Here is a 9,000-nt window from a genome sequence, read left to right on the forward strand (position 1 = left end):
ATTTTTAATTAATCCTTTAATTAGGAATCCGTTGTTTTGTATGAAATTCAAATATAAATAATTTATATTAAATAAACAAAAAATATTATTATTCGTTTTTCCTATATATATATAACAAAAACAAGAGATACATATATATTATACGTGTATATATTGATCGGTCAATTCACTTGAATTAAACATTTAGTTATAAAGACCATGTTTTTATTAAAGAAGAAAAGTGGTGATGTTTACTATCGGGTTTCGGATGAGTATAAAATTACTAGCAATGATCAAATTTTTCGTGGATATGGCGTAGAACATGTAACAACAGCAGTACGCGGTAGAAATTTTGAAGATTGTGTCTATATAACGATGGTAATTCCCTGTCCCATTCAATTTTCTTGTATTAAAGAAAAATTATTGACACTTAAAGATGATTATTATTATGAATGCCACGAAAATCATAAAGCATTTGCTAATTTTATAAATAATAATCCATATGGACGCTTGATATCTTTATATAATAAAATTGATATAAATTCTTTAAAAGATAACCAGAAATTGAATGTTGTATTTTTACAGGCCTTTATATTACTTAATAAATATGATCGATATTTTGAGACTATTCATAAAGCTTGTGTGTTAAGTAATTTTAAAAATATAAAAGAATTTTTTCCAAATTTTAATATTGATTTATGTAGAACTACAAATTTATATACAAATTACCACAGAAAAGATATATTTGAATATATTTAAAAAAAAAATGGATTCGATGTTTGTATTGTACGAAGGGATACAATGAAAAAATGTTTTGAACTTATTTGTGAATTTATTAAAAAAAAGGAAATAAAAGATGCACCAGACGATTTCTTGGACAAATTTAAAAAAATTTTAAGTATAGGAGTCTCATATAATTATTTGGATGCGCAGAAAAATGATAAACCGAATCAATATGAAGATAAATTATTTATAACACCAAACACGGTGCCATTATTTTCTTATGATATGCACGCAAATTTGTGCCTGGAAATATGTGATAAATTTGGCGCTCTTTGTGGAGAAGCAGTTAATACATATATTTCAAATATGTTTCATGTATTACTTGATGGGCTTCCAAATGTTATTATGTTGAACGAAAAAGATCACTTAAGATTTGATAAAAGTATATCTAAGGTAGCAACCAATCATTTAAAGCGGAGACAATTAAATATCCATAATATGCCAAACATCGACCCCCAAAGGTATCCAGTATATATATTTTCAATGCTCGATTTATATTATTGTTCACATAATACTTTCCACGACGACAACGCGGTAGAATTATCTAAAAAGTTAATAAAAAAACAAAATTGGATAGAATATATTTTAAAGGACAAAAAGATTATTAGTGAAATATATGTAGTTATATCTAAACCAGAACTTTTAACAATTGAAACATATATAAATACGTTATTTAATAAAGATGTAAAGTTTGATTATATTATTTCAAATCACCACAAATCTTCTAATTATTTAAATGATAAAGCCCTTAATATGTGTGAAAATGTTATTACAAAATATTTTCCATATTCTCAAAATTTTTTTCGAGATCAACAGTTACGATTATATAAGTTTGAAGATTATGGGCGCGCGTTGAGAAAGTCTTACTTTCCTTGTTCCGTTGATGATATGTACAATTATCACAAACACATATATAATTATGTGATGAGTTATGAAAATCTAGAATTTTTGGGCAGTAATTATAATCACAATAATGACACATTGAATTTATACAGTTGTAACCTGTACCCCAATGATAGGAGGATCAACCAATATATAACCCTTTACAGAAAAGAAGATGATGATAGTGATAATGAAAATAAAAATAAAAGGATCCGTACCTAATCATACTCGAAACAAAGGGAATGAAATAGTCCTACTTTACTGATTGTTTTTTTTATTTTATTTGTTGTCATCTCATTATTTAATTGATTTTAAAAAGATTATTGGTTATTGTAAGACAATGATATATAAGTCAACCAATCTTTGTGTATCGTAGTTTTTTGTTGGTTTCAAATGTTTCGCTTTCCCGTTTACGCTTCTGAAGAGCATTGGTATTATGAAATGAAGTCAAACTATTTTGATAATCTTGTAATAAAATTTGTTTAAAATTTTCTTGGTTGATTTCCATTTCCTCGTGATAATTATTTTCTTTATAGACATCTAATTGTTTTATAATTATAGCATTATTTTTCGCCAATGTTTTTAAATCATTGGAAATATTATACATATTCACACTTAACCCATTAGTTCCATGGTCAAAAGCATTTGAATCACCCAAACATATATTTAAAATATTACTTTTTACTCTGAACAATTTATCATTTGATAATGGTTTTTCAATGGTTTTGTTTGTAATTCCTTTTTTGTTATTTTTGTACATACAAAGGCACAATTAGATATATTTTCGTCTTTATTTAACACGCAAATCTCATTATCATTGGTTTAACAAATTCTTTCGGGGACGTGTTTTTTATCATACAAATCAAATAAATCTGTAAATATTGATTTTCTTATAGAGGTTAAAAGCGTCTTTGGGCGAAGGGTATTATTTTTTGTTCTTAATTCTAAGATATTACTATCATTATTTATCAGAAAATTATAAACTGAAATATTTTCAGTTTTTATTTCCATAGGAGCCAAAGAATTCATAAAATCTCCAATAATAATTCGAATGCGGTTATGTATAGCAAATAAATCTATTTTCCCTTTAATTATTTCTTGTTCTGATGGAATTATACAATAACAAACATCATTATAACAAACCTTTCCCTTTTTTATTAAAAATATCCAAATTGTATCGAATAGCTTAATGTTTTGTATAGTATTTTCCCATATTTTATTACATTAGACTGAAGTAAAAATACATCAATTGGATCCATACAACCACTAACACATCGTATAGTAGGATTTCGATCTTGATGGTTCTCAATTTCATATACATTTGGAAAACTATATACGTTTTCTTTGATATATTTGAGAATTTCTGTTTCTCTGACCCGAAATAAAGTATTTCTGGAAGGAAGATAATCTACTACTTTTCTCTCTTGAATTTCTTTCTGAGATGGAATTTTTATGAGGTATATAGTATCCTCGTCATTCATTTTATTGAATTTTGTATATTTTCCCATTAACCATACAACATTAATATTTCCACACATAATATCCTCAAAATTATAAATGGTTTCTTCGGTGTTATAAATATTTTCATGAATATTATACTCTATAGTTTTTGCTTTATTGTGGTCATGAATATTTTGCATAACATTTGTTGAAAGTTTCAAGACTTCACTTATTATATCTTCATTCAACACTACGATACCGTTGTCTATTTTATAACTTACATTCATACACGAATTATTTTCACTATTTTCATTTAAATCCTTAATAAAATTTTGATATTTGTTAATATCTAAATAAGGATTCTCCTTCAGTTCTGATGCCTTTATTTGTTCAATTCTGTTTTTTGATAAGGGCTTTGAAATAGTTTTTTCTTGTATTTCATAACAAGTTGGGCGTAAAATATAAAAATATGTTTCATCGTTGTGAGTATCGTTATATCCTCCAATTATCCAAAACTGGTCTTGGTTTTTATTAAGTATAAAACTGTTGTAAGCATCATTTTTATTTGGCAATATCACCATTTTTTATTTAACCAATGAAAACATGACATTATTATTATTATTATTATTATTATTATTATTATTATTATTATTATTATTATTATTATTAATTATAAAAAGGGAAAATTTTATATATATATTATAGCAACAGCAATATATAAAGGGGCCAACTCCCTTGTTTGAAAGTAAAATAGAACACGACCTAGGATACTCTCCTACAACAACTATTACTTGCCGTACCTGCCCATTTTAATAGAAATTAACAATGGATAAATTTATTACACACGAGGATAAGAAAATATATGAGTTTACAGTTAACTGATGCGAGAGAAAATCGAGGAGATGTTTATTTTGCAGTAGATAATTATATAAAGGGAATGAAATTGATCAGAAAAAATCATAAGCCTAATTTATCCAGTCCACAGGATTTACAGTTGTTTCTGCTTTATGAAAATACTCCTCAAAACAAATTTCTAAATTTTCATATTTACATAAATAATATCATGTCTAACAGAGATACGGCCATTCAGATTAAAGAATATGCTGGAGTAAATTGTGACAACTCGTTTATAACTAAAAAACACACATCATATATGCTTTCCAGACTAATTTCCGATGATAATCAGTTACAAATTAAAATTTGTGAAAATTCTCAGCCCAGGGAAATAATTGATAATGACGATCTAATGGAAAGAGCGAATCCTACCGCTATATTGGTGTTTAATATATCGGCTGGTAATTGTACAACCCCACACGTAGAAGCATTAGAAGTTTTAACAGATTCTTGTTTTGATGAGGTAGACCGAGGAAATATGATTATTGCTTCAAAAACTGAATTAGCTTTGGGTGGAAAGACTGGCCAAAAATTTAAGTGTGTTAATTATAAACAAGACGATGATACAAATACTTTGTACAAAATACATATCTATGCTATGAGCGACGACGTTGCTTTTGAAAAACTTAGGTGCATAAGATCTGTGTAAAAATGAACTTTTTAAATAAAAAAAAAACCTCGAATTATTTTCATTGTCCTTGTGTTTTAGTGTGATTATTCATATTTTTTTCCTTGTTATAATTTAACTATACCCAAAAGGTAAAACCTTTTCAATCTCTCTTTTAACTTTTATATTATTAGTGGTGGGGGGAATGAATACCGGGGGTGGAGGAACATCCATCGTGTCTAATAATCTATTAATTGATACCAACAAAGATTGTATCGTATCTGGATTAATAAATTTTATTTTATCAGTATTATTTTGAGGTGTTGGCTGGGATGAGGACAAAAAACTTTTATCAAAATTTATACTATCATCCATCATAATATCTTGTTGTTGCGTTTCTGGTGTTGAATTTGGATTTGAAAGAATTTCATCATTAATTTCATAATTTAATGTAGGAATTGAAGTAGCTATTCTATTTTGAAAGACGTTATTTATATCTTTTGAATCTATTTTATTCATATAGGGATAACCACCACTTTGAATATATGGGTGAAATGTTGGTATGATATCTATTTCGTCGATTTGTGATAAAGAAGGTGGTGGGGTTGATAACCCCAATTGATCCTCCATTTTTTAATTACACGTGTTTTTTTCGTTTGAAATCATTTTCATATATTGCTATTGTATTATCATTATTATTAATTCTCCTCTTATTTATAACAGAAATCTTTTCGTCGTTTATCATTATATCTTTTTCCTTGAGTCCGTGAAAAACGGCGGTTTTGTGAATTTCTAGGCCGTCTTTGTATATATCATCACAAAATTAATAATTCATCATCAATAAGAGATGTATGATAGTGTTTTGATAAAAATATTATGGCATCAGATACGGATGCTATATTTATACATTTAAGTATATTCAAATATAATAACAGATAAGATATACGTTTATGTGTAATTAGATATTCGGGGTCTTCTTCTAAATTACAAGAAGTGATTATGAAATGAACTATATCTGTCACGGGTGAATACATATCTGTGGATTTTTGTATATTTTGAGTTATTTTCAATTCGCCAACAAATAAGGAGTCATATAAATATAACGGAGAATTTATTGTACAGTGACACATAGCGTGTAAAAATAATGCAGCCATTCCAACTTGGAATTTATTATCATAATCATTATACAATGAAAGTTTGGGGAAATGAGCCATTTTAAAATTCACGGGAAGAGTAGAATCAAATCGAGAACGAAAAGACATGAATCTTAATCTTGATAATAAAGCTGAACACTGCTCTGAGAATTGAGGTTTATTGTTACCAAATATTAATATGGTCGATGCGAGTTTAACGTTATTACCTGATTCATAATTTGATCGAATAAATAAACGAGAACTACCAGTTATTTGATTAATCAATTGCCTATTAAATGGTTTATTGGCAATTTCATCCATATACCAGAACTTTGCAAAATTTGAGCTTTTGGAAAGGTCGTGATATCGATCTATCGTTGAAGAGTGATTCATAGTATGTGACGATAAAATTCCAGCATGATTACCAAGAACAGATAATACTTGGTTTAAAAATGTAGTTTTTCCTGAATTAGTTTCTCCTAGAAAAAAATGAAGGTGTTTATTTTTCAAACTAACACCATGACAAATAGCCCGCAATATCAATTTTAATACGTATATCAAGGACGATATATCATAACTAAATGTTTGTAATAATGAAATACAAGTAAAAGTTAAACAACAATTACATTCTACAATATTCATAGAATCTGTGGGAATATCTTTAAGAAAACTGGATCCACTTGGGTGTATTTTTGATATGCGCTCATAACAGATAGCTAAAGTCTCTATACGATATTGCAGTGTTTTTTTTTGTTCTTGTGGGGGAGTTTTCAGATAAATATCTATCATTTTTTAAAATATCGTGGTTTTCGTTTTCAGGTAATAGTTTTACAACATCCATCATGTCACTATAACTATTAGCTATTTGTTTCAAAATAAAATATTTGGTTAGTTTAATTAACTCTATAGTTTCCTTTTTTTTACACAATTCGTTTGTTAAATATAAATGTAATTCTCTTTTAGACATATTTGCAAATTTTCTTTTTTTGGCCATTAAAATTTCTGATGAACATAAAATATTTCCCCCATCACCAAAAAAATGACCATGTACCATGCTTTGTTTAATTTGATCATCAATTGAAGAACATTCGGTTTGTGAATGATTATCGATGGATTTTCTTTCATCGTGTAAAATTTTTAGCCTTTCGTAATTTTCAATTTTTTCTTCTTCTGATATATTACTTATGACATTCTGGACAATGGGAAAAAATTGTTTTGTGTAAAAATTTACATTTGGGAATATGCTCCATTACGTCATTTAAATTATCATCTATGATGTCATGCTCTTTCTCCCCCATTTCCATAGCTATTTGAATTATTCTTCGGATAATTACTGTAACTGATTGAAAAAATTATTTTCTTCGTCATCTATATAGTACATAGGTATTGGTTTTAAGAGAACCAAAGAATCGCTTCCACTTAAACTTAATCCAATTAAAATGTACCTGTCTTCGAAAAGTTTGAGAAATGTTGGTGGCAAGCTGTTTATTTTACTTCCATTCCAAAAAGCTTCAATTTTGCTTATAATTGATTTATTATAGATCCAGTATTTTTATTAGTTGTACAATGAATACGATTAGAAAATATTATACTTTCTTCTTTCGTCAATAATTCTATATTCAATTTATTATTATTATTATTATTATTATTATTATTATTATTATTATTATTATTATTATTATTATTATTATTTTTATTATTATTATTATTATTATTCTTTTTCTTCTTCTTCAAATTTTCATTATATTTTTTCTTTTTAGTAACGATAAAATTTGATATATGACTTCGTATGTTAGCGATATAATATATTTCTGGTATATGGAGCGGTATAGAAGCCACAGAAAGAGATGATATCGAACATTTTTTCCATCTAAATTCGTCCCAGATTACCAATTTACCATTATTTATATTATTATTAATAGTTCCAGTTTTGTTATTTTGTTTGCTTTGATTATTTTTATTTTTGTTAGTTATACTTTTTGTTATTATCCTTACCCCCCCCCCCTTCATTAAAGCTACTGCTATTGCCAAGTAATATTATTGGCCGATATATTACTAATAATTCATATAATATAGATTCATTCTTGACTAATAATATCGCAGCAATAATAATGTTGGGTATAATGATATTTCTTGATGCTCCTTGGATTGTAAAAGTTTGTGGTATATTAAAATCTTTGATTATTTGAGAATCTATTTCATCATTAAAACTACCTTTGTGGTTGTCATCACTATCAAATTCGCTTTCATCATAAGTTTGTGTTTGAGATATATTATAATTTTTAATTACACTTATTGCCTCCTCGATTTCCATAATGTTTTCAATTATCAATAGATGTTTGATACATAAGATGACCCAAGATTTCATGGAGTCATCTAAATTTAATAAGTTTGGAAATCTGATATATTTGTAATTTAAATGGTAATAAATTTGTAAAAAATTCTTCAATGATAATTCTACTATTTTGAGTATTATAAGTTATAATCATTTTAATCCATTCTAATAATAATAATGAATGTGATTTTGAATCATCAGATTGTTTTAATAATAAAAAGTATATTGACACGAGGAAATGTATTGTGTGTCTCAGTTTTTCGCGATCATATAATTGCAAAACGTGTTCTAAATTATAAGGAAAGAGTAAGTCGTTTTCGAAAGGTGTGGCGTTTATAACATTATTATTATACGGGCTTGTTTTTATTGTAATTAGAAAATCTTCGTTGGTTTTGTATTCATATATTTGAAAATCATCACCAATAATGGCATTTAAAAAACATGTATTGTAAGAATCTTTTTAATATACTATAATTTAGTAATTCTAACATGAATATATTCCAATGGGTTTCTTTTGATGATTATTATAATATGTAATGTCTTTGTCATTACATATACAATTCAAAACTATTGGATAGTTTGATATATTTAAATGTGGTATATCTTGAAATTTCACTGCATTAAAATTAGGAAATATGCTCTTATATATTTTAAATCGGATATTAGAATTTGTTCTATCGACGAGATATCCAACGTGGGTATACAAATGCATACTTGAGCTTGAACAATTTGGTAAAAACCAAGAAGAATTTAGATTTTCTTTATTGTTGGGCCACCTAATAAGGTTAAATGTCTTTTTTCCATGCATTATTTTTATTATAGACATTAGCACTTTCTTCTCTCTTCCAATCCGGAATGCCATTATCAATTTCACGTGCACTAAATATATTTTCATTTTCTATAAAACTTTGTATGATTTCTTCTTCGTGCTCTAATGAAGAATTCAA

This window comes from Palaemon carinicauda, chromosome 10 (genome assembly GCF_036898095.1).
Source record: "Palaemon carinicauda isolate YSFRI2023 chromosome 10, ASM3689809v2, whole genome shotgun sequence".
NCBI classification, from domain to species: Eukaryota; Metazoa; Arthropoda; class Malacostraca; order Decapoda; family Palaemonidae; genus Palaemon; species Palaemon carinicauda.